General features: G+C 39.0%; 1 long non-coding RNA gene across 2 annotated transcripts in view; it reads left to right on the forward strand.

Annotated features, from left to right (window-relative positions):
• The window catches only part of LOC148213610 (uncharacterized), a 66,185-nt gene that overhangs the window by 9,955 nt on the left and 41,067 nt on the right, over window positions 1-15,163 (forward strand). The window lies entirely within an intron of this gene.

The following is a 15,163-nucleotide window of genomic DNA, read 5'->3' on the forward strand; positions in this document are numbered from 1 at the left end:
CCCCCAGTGAGAAACTACTTTGACGTGGTTGTGGGGCTTGCATGCTCTGAGGAGGATGAGAGCTATGCCAGAGGTTCAACCATACCGGACAGGTCTCATCAGAGGAGCCAGACAAAGAGTGTCTCTCCCATAAACAATGTAGTGAGACATAATTTATGAAAACCCATACTGGATTGGTCGTCACCCAGGTCAGCAAGGACTGTGCTAGGTGTTCTAGTTCCCAGACATCTGGTGACAAGTGGGCTACAGGACTCAGGACTGTTGGCTGAGCAACCAGAGCCAGGAGCTGCAGAACTACTAGAAGAAAAGTTGTTTACCTGTCACAAATGTACAAAGACTGAAAGCAAAGAAATAGTGATTTATGGAGTCCTTGGGGTTCTCTGAGCTTGGTTCTTTTCTTGCAAATGTTTCATTACCTGGCTAGGTAACATCTTCAGTGCTAAAATGGGATGAGGTTTGCTCTCTATTTATCTGCTGTGACCTGCTTTGCCAGTGCTGGTGGGGGTGGGGGTTCTGTTTTGCTCTTCTGGTAGTTCATTGATTAGCATATGTTGACTGCTTGATTGTGTGCCTGGTGGTGACCTTTGTTTATCTGGGTGATGATTGCTGGAGATGATTGCTGGTGAGGTGATCTTCTGGTCTTTTGTCTCTTTTGAATAGTATGTAGATGCTGTTAATCTCTATGTGTCTGTTAATTGCTGCCTTGTCTGAATACCAGGCTTCCAAGAATTCTCTTGCATATTTGGATTTGGCTTGGTCTAAAATGCTGACAGTTTCCCAGTTAAAACTGTGGTTGAGTCTGTCCATGTGTTGTGCAATTAAGGAATTTTCATCATGTCTTCTGATGACTCCACAGTTTAACCCTGAGCTACACATATTTGCCTCCAAATAGTGATTTGCTATTACAAATCAAATCCAACAAGAAGAGGATATCTGAAAAGAATGCATCAGTTCTGGAAAGAACAACATCCAGAATTAGAAATAACAGAACAGAGGCTAGCAGATCAGCGCTGATTTATAACATGAAATAAAGTATTCACAGCAGTAGAATTGGAAAAACTGCAAAGGTCTATCCAGGGCAAAGAAATTGAAGCCTTGCCAGAAGTAGCTCAGACAGTAGAGCCCTCTAACTAAAAAACAAGAGGAATTGAAACAAAGAATAACTGAGCATCTAGAAAAGCACAAAAACAACAGAATAAGGTTGACTGCATTGAAGCTTGTTACAAAGAAAAAAACTAGCACAAGTATTAAACGATGCCAATACTGTATTATCAAATACAAGCACCAACTCACTGCAAGAAACAAACCAACTGACGTACAGCATGGCTGCAGTTATAACTGAATAACTTGCATGCAAAATCAACATATAAGAAAAAAAGCCAGACAGTACACTATCAAAATGGAAGATCAGGTTGGAAAATAAGATCAGCATGCTAAGATCAGATGCAAGCAAGCTAGAACAACTGAAAGAAAAGAAGCTGAAGAACAAAAAGACCAAAGAATAGATGATCAAGAAATATCACCTAGAAACAAGGAAGATCAAGGAAGCACTGGAAATAACAAAGAAGCAAATAACAGCCACAGCCAAAAAGATCAGCAGGTATGAAGCTCAAATTGCACGCTACAAGCAGAACCTCCAAATTCAGTTGAATCAGACATGTTTCTACCAATCCATCAGTGGAGAGACTGCGGTGAACCAATCAACACCTGACAAAGAAGAAACAGTGCAGTTCTAGGCGCAGCTATGGGACAACCCAAAGAAATACAACAAAAATGCAGCTTGGATAAAAGAGGTAGATAAGAATAAAAAAGAAGCCGAAATTAAAGAACTTGTAATAACAGCAGAAATGGTGGAGAAAAGGGCAAGGAAGACCAAGAATTGGTCCGGACCAGGTGAAGATGAACTGCATGGTTTTTGGTTGAAACATCTGACTGCTCTGCACCCACTCATTGCCAAGCAGTTTAACATACTGCAAGAGGTGAAACTGAAGATTGGTTAACATCTTGCAATACCCACCTGATCATGAAAGATCCAGAAAAAGAGGCAGCATCAGGCAACTACAGGCCAATTACCTGCTTGCCAACAACTTTCAAATTGCTAACTAGTGTGGTAGCTGATGCAGTCCAACAGCATCTAGTTGAAAACAAGCTCTTTCCATCTGAGCAGAAAGGAAGCTGCCCAAACAACAGAGGGACAAAAGATCAGCTCCTAACTGACAAGATGTTTTTGGAAAACTGCAAGAGAAGAAAGACCAACTTGAATGTAGCTTGGATTGATTACAAGAAGGCATTCAACTCCCTGCCACATGACTGGATAATCAAGTGCCTAGAAATAACAGGAGTCATTAGAAACATCAGAAGTGTTATGCAAAGATCAATGGCACAGTGGAAGATACAGTTGCTGGTCAATGGCCACCTCAACCTCAAGAGAGGAATCTTTCAAGGAGACTCACTATCCTCACTACTGTTTGTCATTGCAATGATTCCTCTGCCAACAATACTGAACAAGTCAGCCACGGCTATCAAACATCAAAAATATCTGCCAGGTTATTCCCACCTCTTTACATAGATGATCTGAAGCTGTAAGGAAAAACACCATCTGAAATGGAATCACTGCTCAACATTATCCAAATATACAGCCAAGATATTGCAATGGAGTTTGGACTGGACCAATGTGCCATCCTTTCCATCAACAAGGGAAAAATAGTGAAAACTGAAGGAATCAAGATGCTCAGTGGAAATAATATCAAGAGTCTGAATGAAGAAGATCACTACAAATACCTGGGCATCCTTCAGGCTGACAACATCAAGCATACTGAAATCAAGAAGAAGGTCAGTAGTGAATACATCAGAAGAGTGAAGAAGATCTTAAAGTCCAAACTAAGTGGCAGAAATATCATCAAGGTGAGTAACACCTGGGCAATTCCAATCATTAGATATATAGCTGGAATAGTGGACTGGACTCAAGATGAACTAAAAGCCCTGGATAGGAAGACCAGAAAAATAATGGTAGACCCTACTTACCAAGGAACATAGGTGGGCGTGGAATGTTGCAAGTACACTAGACAGTTGAAGAAGAAAAAAGGGCATTGAAAGAATACAGTATCTGAAGGACAGTGAAGAAGATGTACTGAAACTAGTACACCATGAAGGCTTACTGAATACCAAAGAAACCAAACTGGCATATAAGAAAGACCAAATGAAGATTAGGAAAGAGACATGGCAAGGGAAAGTATTACATGGCCAGTACACAAAAAACCTAGCAGGCAAAGCATATAACAACAAGACCGGGCAATGGCTAAGAGCAGGAAAGTTGAAGAAAAAGACAGAGGGGCTAATTCTGGCTGCACAAGACCAAGCCTTAAGAACAAATGCATACAAAACTAGAATTGAGAAGACAGCAACAAACAGACAACAGACAACAAATGCCACTTCTGCAAAGAAACTGAAGAAACAGTGGGCCACCTAGTTAGTGTCAGATTCAGCCGGCGCGGCACGGCTAGGGACTTGCCCAGTCGTGCTTAGTCAGTTTCACCGCCCGAGCGCCAGCAAAAGAAAGGGGGAAGTGAGAAACCGCAAACTAATTAATGGGCCAGCTGGGACCACTTTACTAAACCACAAGTGGATACTTTGTGTCAACACCTATTTGCCTTGAGCGCTGCAGACAAAGGAGTGAGCAGCGGCTCAGGGCAAAGCAATCAGTGTGTGATTGAGAACCCCCTGCCTTACGTGCAACAGAAAGACCCAACGAAGACAACGACCATGCCAGTGGGATAAAGCAATCAAGAAACAAAAGAACTGGACTGAATCTGCCATTTCGGGAAGGGGGGGATTATTGCGGGTAATTTGTAACCAAGCAACGGAGCTAAACGCAGGAACAGGGGGACTATAAATTGTGCTGTAAGATGTGCCAAACCAGTCCTGGCTTTGTCTGCAATTACGTACGTTACACTTGAGTAAACTTCTTTGCTGAACACACGTGTCATGAGAGTTTCTCTGAGTCGAACGGGGTAAACCTTACAGTTAGCTGCTGCAAGAAGATCACATAGACTGACTACAAACAATGGCATGACAAATTAGCAACAGTGGTGCATTGGAATATCTGCAAGAAACACCATTTGCCTGCAAGCAAGAACTGGTGGGACCACAAAACAGACAAAGTAATAGAAAATGAAGAAGCTGAAGTGTTCTGGGACTTTAGAATTGAAACAGACAAGCACCTGCCACATAACACCCCAGACTTAACAATTGTTGCTAAGAAAGACAAAGAAGTCTGGATAGTGGACGTTGCAATACCTGGAGACAGCAGAATAGAAGAGAAAGAACTGGAGAAAATCACAAAATATAAGGACCTGCAAATAGAAGTAGAACAATTAGGGCAAAAGAAAGCAAAGATAGTACCAATAGTAACAGGTGCCTTGGGTGCAATCCCAAAACAACTGGAGCACCACTTGAACACCACTGGCATTGACAAAATCACAATCAGTCAATTGCAAAAGGCAGCTTTACTTGGAACAGCTTATATTCTGCAATGATATCTTTAACACCATCGAACAACAACATCTGCCTATCCCAGGTCCTTGGGAAGGACTCGATAGGTGGATAAAAATGTCAAATCCAGTATAAACATCTGGCTGACTGTGCGACCAACCATAATAATTTATTAAATTTATATGCCTCCCAACTCCCAGCAACTCTGGGCAGTTTACAATTGTTAAAACATAGGGGGTGGGGTGGGAATGATGAGGAGTGGGGTGTGGGGCTGAAAACAGAAGAAATATGTTAATGGAGAAAACATGTTCATTGTGCAAGGCTGTTGCTAGTCTTGTATAGTAGTTTGGCAGAACCTTCCAAGATACACTTCTGGGATAGCTCTTTCCTGAATTCATTGAGGCAGCCACTTTAATAGAATATCTTGCCCATCACTAAGGACTGAGTTCAAAAATTACATTCTGCAGTGGAACTGTAGAGCCTGTAGTAACTCTTAAATTCTATTAGGTCAGACAGAATATGTACCATCAGATTGATGCTTTCTCCTGAAACAAGGCTGAGACTCATCATTTTGAAATGTATCTGCTGGGCCCCTGAAAACCGATGAATATAGATAGGAAAGAAGTGAGTGAGTGAGTTCGAATTAGAAAGAGAACATACTGCTTTTTCCCCTTTCAGTACAGCCAAAGCAAAAATGGGGGATGGAAAAACTTCCATAGATTTCTCTCTACAGTTTTTCTTACAAACTTTCTTTCTTTCCTTTTCCTTCCTTCACTGCTATGCTTATATAACTCATTGCTTTGTTTGTTTGTTTTTTAACAGTGAGAGAGGGGATTGATTTTAGCAGATTATTTCCTCACCCGGAAACTCCACATAGCCAAAATAAATATGTAATTTGCCTCAGAGTAAGATTTTAAATTAACTTTCCAGCAGTGTTTTCAGTGGAAATTTAACGAGTAATATTTTTAAACATCCAAAAGCTGTCTTTAGAAATGAGCACTTTGACCAACTGTAGCCTTGCCAATAAGTTCACAAAAGCTTACTAGTGCCAAAAATACCTAACTAAACCATATCTCCAAAATTTAAATGACTATAGTTATACTATACTAAGGACTGAGTTCAAAAATTACATTCTGCCTGGAACTGTAGAGCCTGTAATAACTTGAATTAGCCCTGATTCAATTCAAATTGGAGATACAAGAGTTGAAGAGGGCATGATTCAATTTAAGTCTGTGATCTGAGATGTGAAGAAAACTAATTCCATTCAAGACTCACATTGAGATTCACAATTTGATTTGAAAAAATGATTTCTCCATAAACTATAAAGGGGAAGCATCCGAACACCTGCAGTTGTTTTAGTTTTTACTAGGATGGAGCAAAAATAGCAAGGTTGGTACACTTTTTAGAGGATATTAATTCTATCTGGTTACAGCTGCATATCTTGAGGGGCTTCAGTGGCAGAACAGAGTTGCTCAGGATTGTTGCTTGCTGACAACATTCTGTGCTAGCAAAGGCAGCAGAAGCAGCCTGCAATGGTGCAGTGCACTTCCATAAAGAAGGCAGAGAGAAAGAAGTTGGTACAAAACAAGTCGCATTCATGACTTTCCTGCCCCTTTTCAAACCCATTCACTCATTGCTGAAAGATTTAAATGATCCCAATCATACCACATTTTAAAACACAGTTTAAACCAAGATAATGTACAAGACCAATCAGCCTTGAGTACATATGCAGAGTGCTGAGAAGAGAGTTGTCTAGTTGTGTAGACAAGATAGCACAAATGTGAAACGTTCCATTAGTATAAGGCAGAGCAAAGTTAAGGCTTGCAATGGGCCATATTGAAAGAAAATGAGTAAAGCTAACCAGTGTTACATTTATAACACTACAAGAGCTCTGATAGGCTAGGAGTTTAATGTGATGATAAATCTTATTGGCCATTCACTCATGTCAATGCCAGAAAGCCCATTGCATCACTCTATCCCTCTGGCATTCCCCATATATCGAAATGAAGTTGCAACATTGCAACATTCCAGAAGCAGCAGAAAAATAATCAGATCTACAAGAAGGTTCAGAAGAGTACAAAGCACTTTGAAGCCACCTGATTTAATTTGTGCATCTGCTTTGACAGAGTGATTCAATGGAAGCCTCATCAAACCAAAGCATTTCTTTAAAGCTTTACAGAACTGTGGGCCACAGCACATGAACAGTCAATAGAAAGAGAAAAAAAAGATCTCTCTTTGCTTTACAACAAATAGTCCTAATCTGGTGTCCTCTAGATATGATGGGACAAGAATTGCAGAAATCTCAACCAGCAAGCGCCAACACATTTTGAAGGCACTTGCTTGGGAGTGAGTAGAACTCCTGGAAGTAGAGCACCATAGAAAAGGTAGTGAATAAACAAATTATTAGAATATACTGCCAGGTATATTTTGATTAAATGAAAAAAAAAGGCACTAAGTTTGTATTTTTGTCAGGGAAACTTCATAGTACATAATAGAACAGTGATTTCATAGTGATTTACCTTGGTAAGCCACTTTCTGAAGTGGAAAATGGGAGGAGGGATCCTGGAGGAAACCCTGTTATTCAATCTGTTATGCACCATATGTTTTGGACTGTATCTCCCATTATCCTAACCAGGATGATTGAATATGATGGGAGGTATAGTACAACAGACACAGAGTACCACTTTTGGGAAGATTGACATAAAGCACTCAGTACACAACATCATAAGAGGCATTTGGAATAATTCTGTAGACACATGGAACTTTGCATTCTCAGCTATGTCCATGAGATTTTCATTATCACAATAACATTTCTTTATTGATAAACATACATTCCAGAAATGTCCAAAACATCTTCTATAATCACACAAAATGGCTACACTACAGAAACTATTGGGCATGTCAAATAACAATTTTTATAGTATCTCCTCTGAATGGCTATTTCAGTAGGTATATATATGGAGATGTGATATGTTTGCCAGTCATTGTATCCCCACTTTGGGCTTGTTAAAACGTTCATTCATCTGCAATGTGCTTTTTGGCTCAGCTACATTATGGCATGTATTGGCCAAGAAACACACCTGGTCTAGTGTTATGGCCTACTTTATGTTCATTAGCTGCATTTTCATGAACAACTTGGGGAATGAGTCCTCTTCAGTGCTGAATTTTATAACCTAAAGGCTCCAGTTTGAGAAATGTTATGTGGCAGCCAATGTCATTCTGGCAATTAAAAGCATATAAAGTAGTTTCCAAATGGTGTGCTAAGGCTCCAGTAAAACTCCCCCCCCCCAAAAAAAGCAAAACAAAACCCTGTGCATACTGTGTTGCCGCTAGCACAATATCTTGGGACAGATGTTCAAGATCTTACACAGTAAAATGAGAACTCCAAAATGCTTACCATAATTTCAATTGAAATAATACATATTGCCTGCAAAAGCAGAACACACAATAAATTTTGTCCAAAGTCTAAAATTAGCAAATTGACACTGTGTCTCCACTTGGTCCATTGCTGTGATCTCAAGAAGACCCAGCAGTTTTTTGAATCTGGAGATATTTCCAGTCCTAGTCTGATAGTATAATATCACACCGATTTTCTACAACATTGGTGCAACTATTTCATTTTTTGATTCTGTGTTGGTAAATCCTTTATTCTTATTCTATTCTTGTTCATTCAAGAAACACTTTCAGGACTGTGGCTCATACTGAAGTTCAGGGCATAAGTTCCTTCTGATGAAAACATCTGAAATGAGGGCTGATTTGGGGAAAAGCCTTGGCAGGAGGGAGACATTTTCAAATACTTCCTTTCATAATAAAAAACCTTCCCTATCCACCACTGCAATTTTTATCTCTAAAAAGTTGTACAAGATAAGAGAGAAAGATATGGTTTGTTTGATCATAGTTTACTGAATAACCAGAGTGCTCTGGTTTCCAAAACATACTAAATCTTAAACCATAATTTACAAGCCACAATGGTTGGGTTCACACAAAATGCTATGTCAAAAATCAGACAACCATGTGGTGGTTTATAGAGCATATCAGGCTAATAAGATTCATTTTGATCGGTAGTTTGATCCTTTCTATTCTAAACAAAGGATTAAGACATACTTTATATATTGTGAAGAATTGTGAAGAAAAGTGAGGAATTAGTGGAGTGCATCCCTTTTCTTATGTGTAAGATTTTTCCTTTATACATGAAAAATGCATATGGGCTGTGAACTAGTAGTTGAAGGGTTAATTTTATTTCTTAGGCTCTGCTTGTGGTGACATGGCATCAGCACAGTTTAATATAAGTGTTTCTTTCAGACCCTTAATCAATTATATCAACATCAAACAACCTTAAACTCTTGATCACAAAGTTAGCCACCAGTGTAGGGAGTTAGACTGGCATGGTCAATCATGCTTTCTTTCTCTATCCATGTATGATGAAATGTCTTCAGCATGTATCAGTGCCTGGGAAGAAAAATATATATTATCTAAACCACCACTAAGAGGTGAGTCTCAGGATAGACCTACCTGGGAATGCACACTAGCTGGAATAATCTTGGGAATATCGGTAGCTGCATTTGATGAGGACAAAGGACTCCCAGCTACTGAAAGATGTGAGATTTTGTCCTGTATTTCCACTCCTCTGTTGAATGTTGCCATTTCTTGTTTTCTTACCTGGTCTATGGATATTTCCTGTTTACGTTACGCTTTGCAGTTAAAGTTATTCTTTGGCCATGCTTTGCTTAATAAACTCTTTTGGCTTTTATATTGTGTGAGTGACTCCTCCCAACCATTTAGCCTCTTCTGGTTCCTGTCCCTTATTAAATCAAACTCTTCGAGTGACCATCCCTCCAGTGAGAATGAGGAAGAGAAGAGGAAGGCCATCAATCTTTGAGGGTGGATTTCTAGGAATTAAAACTTTGTCCCAAAGTGATCCTAGCCAGACTCTTTAATTTTATTTATTTAAATAGTGCACGCTCCTGACCTATAGACCAGTACAGAAGTTCAAATCCTCACTTGATCACAGGGTTCCCTGAAAGATTCTGGGCCAGTTATTTTCTATCAGTCCAAGGTATCTCACCTGGTTATTGTGAATATCAAATGGCCATTAATTACAAGATCTTTATGCAAGCAGCTTCATCTCCAAGACCCCAGACATATTCAAGGAAAGCTATTCAGCCTTATGGCAGCTGGACCTGAAAGAAAAGTCAGTAGGACTGCTGTGGGGCAAAGGTAAGGCCTTGTGCTGAACTGCCTTATGGGTAGGGCTTTAAACCCATTCTTGCTAACAGGCCTTTACTAAGGCATTGTTAGCCCTGCCAGGTAGTCCAGAGAAGCACAACCAGGAGTACCAGCTCTATATTTATTGTAAGGTTGCATTAACAGAATCTTGCAAGACTGAAAATATTTCTCCCCTCCCTTCCTTTAACTCTCCAGAAAGCTAGGAAGGGCCCTTTCTGAAATGTTTCCCTTGTCCTCCCACCTTCTGTGGGCTGACATACCTTTTATACTTTGGTTATCCAGCCTATGGTTCTCTCTCTTGTCTCCCAAGATCATTCCCACATACCATTATAGGCATAGTAAAGGTAGGCTGTTGGGTCAGGACAGTTTATGTTGACCTATTTTTCTCCTGACTCAAAGACTGTCTGATTCACCCTTAGATTTACAGAGCTTTATATACATTTGCTTGCCCTTTTTCTCTTACAGATTTGGATGTCTAATACAACAAGCTTCCATACCTAGAGGTTTGGCAGACAAACTTCATCTGATCTCTGTGAGAAGCTTAAAGGAGACTTAAGTAGGGACTGGCAGATTATGCTTTTATCAACCTAAGAAATAGTAGAATCCTTAGTTCTAATCCTTAAATGAAACATGGCTAAATTCTGAAGTTAATTCAGTGCAGCTGACCTTTTTTCCTTGTGGAAAATCGCTTTTTCCATTTTTCATTTATATGCTAGCATGGCTTTTTCAAACATAAAGAAGAATATAAATTTAAAGGAACAGGTACTTTGTATAGTCTTGTAATTTGCCCTGCAAATGACAAGGGGAAATGAAGGAGTGGGGATGTGTCTGCAAACTGAAATGAAGACATCTTAATGGCTGGATGTTTTAGGAAGGAATGTGTGACACCATCTCTGATAAATGCCATTGTTCTTCTTATAATTCTTTCTGCTTCTCTGAGAAGTGCTAAAATGTTTCTTAATAGAAGCTTCTGAATTTACAACTTTTGGACAGAAATAAGTGGTGAATCTAGCCGACTGCCTATAAGTTTCTTACCCAGTCCCAGCCAAGAGGGTATTCTAATGCTGGTGAAAAGCAGATGTTATCTACAGCACAGTTTCAATGTCTTGTCAGGATTTTGTTTTGACATTTTTTGGAAGTTGCCCCCCAGCAGTGTCTTTTCAAAATAATGTTGCAAATCTGCAGTAATCATATTACATTGCTTAGTTCTCAAAGGCTTCTTCCATGGGAAGATTTTGCACCCATCTTTGTTATATATCACAGTACTTCCTACTCTGCTCCATTGGTGGTTATTTATGCATATGGGAGGCAGTTGAACATGCTATCTGGAAGAGGGTATAAGCTGTCTATATTCCTGTCTCTTTTTGGCCAAAACACCATGGGCAATACCAAGGACCTCATGCAGGGGTATAGAACATACAGTTCTCATCATAAAGGAAACTGCTTGTGCACATATATACATTAACCCTCCCACCTTCTTGCAGTATTCTCTTCCTTTCATACATTCATACTCTCTGTCCTAGAGAATGCTATGAAAGTTAATCAAATTGAACACAGCCACCCAGAGTGTCTAATGCTGGCAAAGCTTTATATTAAAAGGAGCCTGAATCAGGCCATTCTAAAATTCATAAGGGTAACCCATAACTCACTTGTGGCTCCAGATGTTAACTGGTGTTGCTTTTAGTATTATTGCATAAAGTCAAAGAAAAATGAACATTTAACCAAGAAATACTGTACTTTTTTTCTGGTGTTATACAAAAATATTAAAATCCACATTTTAAAAATGTTATGCAACTGATTTAATTTGAAAAGTTATCATAGCTGGGCTTCTTCCTAAAACTTCAAACATATTTTTTCCTTCCATTTCTTTTTGTGATAAATACTGGTAATCAAAGTTTTACACTGGAAGGGAAGAGCAATTCATATGACGCTTGTCACCAGGAAATGAATGACTGGTATTTTCAAAAGCTTAAGGCCAAGGAAACACAGCTTTCAAACAAAAAGCCTAATAAAAGGCTTTTCAGGCTGGAGATATAATGTGCTCTGAAAGGTTGGTAATGTGAGTTAAGATGAATATGTTGCAGTTCAGCTCTTTCGCAGCATCTTCAGGGAAGAGAAAACAGACAATTAAAAAAACCTCTAATATTATTTCACTCCACAAAAAGAGAGTGAGTGAGAGAGAATGAATTAATTCTCTTCAAGGTCTGAAAAAACTTGAAAAGTCTTATAGCATAGTGACTAAAAACAAAACAAAAAACAAAAAAAAAACCCTGTCCACTCTGTTTGGACTATTTAAAATAATGCCTTGTGGCTCTGGGATAATTAAGATTCATATATTACAATATATAATTATATCAGATATGATAACATATCCTTCACATTTGTTATAAATGAACCAAAGCTGGTATTTATGGATATTGTGTATCATTTATTCATCCCTCCTATGGCATTTGGGATGAGAGAGACTGGCACAAGGTTTTGGAGGTCCAAATCTAATGGCACCAGATCTTCTGACCTACTGACCATAAGGAGACAGTGTAATATAGTTCAAGACTTAAGAATGTATTCTATGTTCCTTCTTTATCTATCTCCCTGCTCTTTGTCTAAAAATTTGCTAATTTCAGATTACATCCCTTTGCCTTCCTTCCAGGCACACACAGAGAGCAAATGCTGTTTGACTCTCTTCCTGGTGGAATGCAACTAGCTAGGTGCTAGGTTTTGCCTTTTGCTGTAATGCATTTCCTGTAAATAATGTTCTTGTCTGTTATGGTTATAAACTCTGCTTCATTAATGTTTCCTTAGAGGGTTAGGGTTAGGGTATTTTAACCTTACAAATCCATTTTATAATCCAACATATCCTTTTCTTAAAAAAAAAAAAAAGCAAATGGAATATCTCTCCCTTTATACACAGATCCTTAAAACCTCATCATTCAATCCTGGTCACACAAAAAAATCCCATTAATAACTAAAAACCTGAACATATATATTAACCATAATCAAATAAGTTCATGTTGTAATCCTTCTATTTACTTTTAAAAACCTTAATCTTTAATCCTTTCAAATAGTGTCCCACAAGTTGATTCCCCATTATTCTCTCCTTGTCTTCTCCCAGAAACAGCCCCAGTAATTTCTCTTTGTCTCTTCCCAGGAACAGCCTCACCAATTCAATACATTCCTTTTGCAAATCCATGATAAAAAGTCTTTCCAAGTCACTCTTCTTTTCCATTATTTGTATGCTCCCTTTGACCATTGTGACATCAATTGGCTTATTTGTAAATCTGTTCTGGCATTCTTTTCCATTATCACTCTTATCCTTTGGCATTTTTAAATCCATTTTCACATCTACAGCGTCTTCATTCATACCACCTTCATAATCCAGCATTTTTTAAAACTCCAAATCCACATTCAAATCAGTCTCCACCTCCATTTCAAAATTAACCATTTTATCCAATCTTTCCTCTATTTATTTTTTCAAGGGACTTGAATTTAGCTGCTAATTCATCAAACATTGATTGGAGTAAACTTAAAGAAGTTATTTTATCTTCTAACAGCTGCTTCAAGGGGCCTCTTCTAGCCATTTTTCCCCCAAAGCAAGCAATTGTGGGTATTATATAAGTGAAAGTAAGCAGACAGTTCATGTTCTCTGGTGTTTTTCATGCTGTAATTGTAGGCACATGCCAGCAAAAAATGCAGAGGGCTCAAATTACTATCTTCTTCTATTTTGAAAATCTAGCCAATCAACAGGTTTATCACAGAAAAACAAAAAAAAAAATTCCCATAGAAAAATCAAGTCAAATTAATACAGATGGAGTTTCATAAAATTAAACTTTTAACAAATATATCTTCCCCTTTCACCATAAGTAACTTTTATATATTTTTTGTATTCTCTTTATGTTTCAGCTTTTTGTGAATTGTTCAAATTACAGTAAAACTCTAATTCTTCTTTTAAAGTTATAGTCCCAGAAATAATGGAAAAAAAATGCCAAGAGAATTACTTATCTCTTACAAAGGAAGGTCTCTCTTACATTGAAAAGTAGTTATATTCCAAAGTGATTTAGAAATGGGGTTTGACTGGCTCTAGTGTCCATATTAGGCTGCATCACAGCTGTGAACAAAGATGGATCCCCCGCCTCCCAGCTGCTTGCTCGCAAGCCGTTTGCAGAAGCATCCGTTTCTACAATTAGCTTACAAGGAACGGCCATCCCAGGGACCGAATGGGTTGATTTCTCCCTTCCTCCTTAATCCAGAGCAAGTTGGGTGGCCAGCGCTTGCTGCCAGCCATTGATCCAGCTGCAGTGCTGTCTCCCCTCTCCCGGAAATGATGAAGCTGACATTGCCCCACTGGAAGTCTCAAAGAAAAGATAGTTGTGTATTTATTAAACTAAGGACTAACCCACATGTCCTGCTTGCCCCAGCATCAAGACGGCTTACTAATGATTTCTCAAGCTCAGGAACACACAATATTGTCCTCAACCCAACCCAAGCCAATTGCAAAGTCAACCTTTGCCTTTCTTTTCTTGCTTCACATCAAAAAGTAGTGTTTTCTGTCTCCCTGCTTCTGTGTGCTATGGCTGGAAGATGCCTTCCTTCAAGTCACTGTCCTCTGCAACTATTTTATCCTGGGTTACTGAGCTGCCCACTTATTTCTGAAGGGAAGTCAGCAGAATGGGTGGGGTAATACAAAAAGTTTATCAATGGAAACCACATGTCATCAAAGACCCACCCATGGAAAGGCTGAGCTTCAATAAGAGCTGGGATAGAAGCATTATTCAGAGTCCCTTCTTCAAAGAGATGCCATCTATAGGGAGTCTGTAGCCGAGCTTTCTCTGTTATAGTCTCCTTGGATATGGCTCTTGAGATAAGCATTTTGGGACAATGAGTCTCTGAGTCCCTACTCTCTGAATCAGCAGCCATCTGACTCATCACACTCAGGTGATTGGCAGCCACCTCCTCAACTTCAGGCTGAGAATCTGGCAGGTTCCCTCGGAATCAGGCTATGAATACCTGATATGAATGAAATATATCTTATATTCCCTAACACACAAGACCATTGATTCATCACAATAGGATTTTCAACTCTTGCTTCAGCCCTTTTAAAACAAATGAGTGATCCTCGATTTTTAGCTCCTTTTGATTTCCCATTGGATAGAGTGTTCTCAGACATGTCCAGGAAATTCAAGACATTGGTAACCCTATGTTACTTTCATGTTTTCAGTATGTTTGATATCTCTTGGAGTCCTCTTTTTGACTTACTGTTAACTCTTGCCCACCTGCATGGAAATAAAGATACTGGAAATAGAAGTAAGGTTTAAAAGAAAGGGGAAAGTAAGATGAGAACTTCATTGATGGAACCGTAAGGAAAGAGGGTATATTAGAGGCCCAAATTTGGGTCTGGCTCATTGACAAATGTAATGTTGGTCTTCAAAAGAGAAAACCTGGAAGGCTG

This window comes from Python bivittatus, unplaced genomic scaffold (genome assembly GCF_059951505.1).
Source record: "Python bivittatus isolate LINGU-HERP-01145 unplaced genomic scaffold, Pbiv_v1 ctg000960_np1212, whole genome shotgun sequence".
Taxonomy (NCBI): Eukaryota; Metazoa; Chordata; class Lepidosauria; order Squamata; family Pythonidae; genus Python; species Python bivittatus.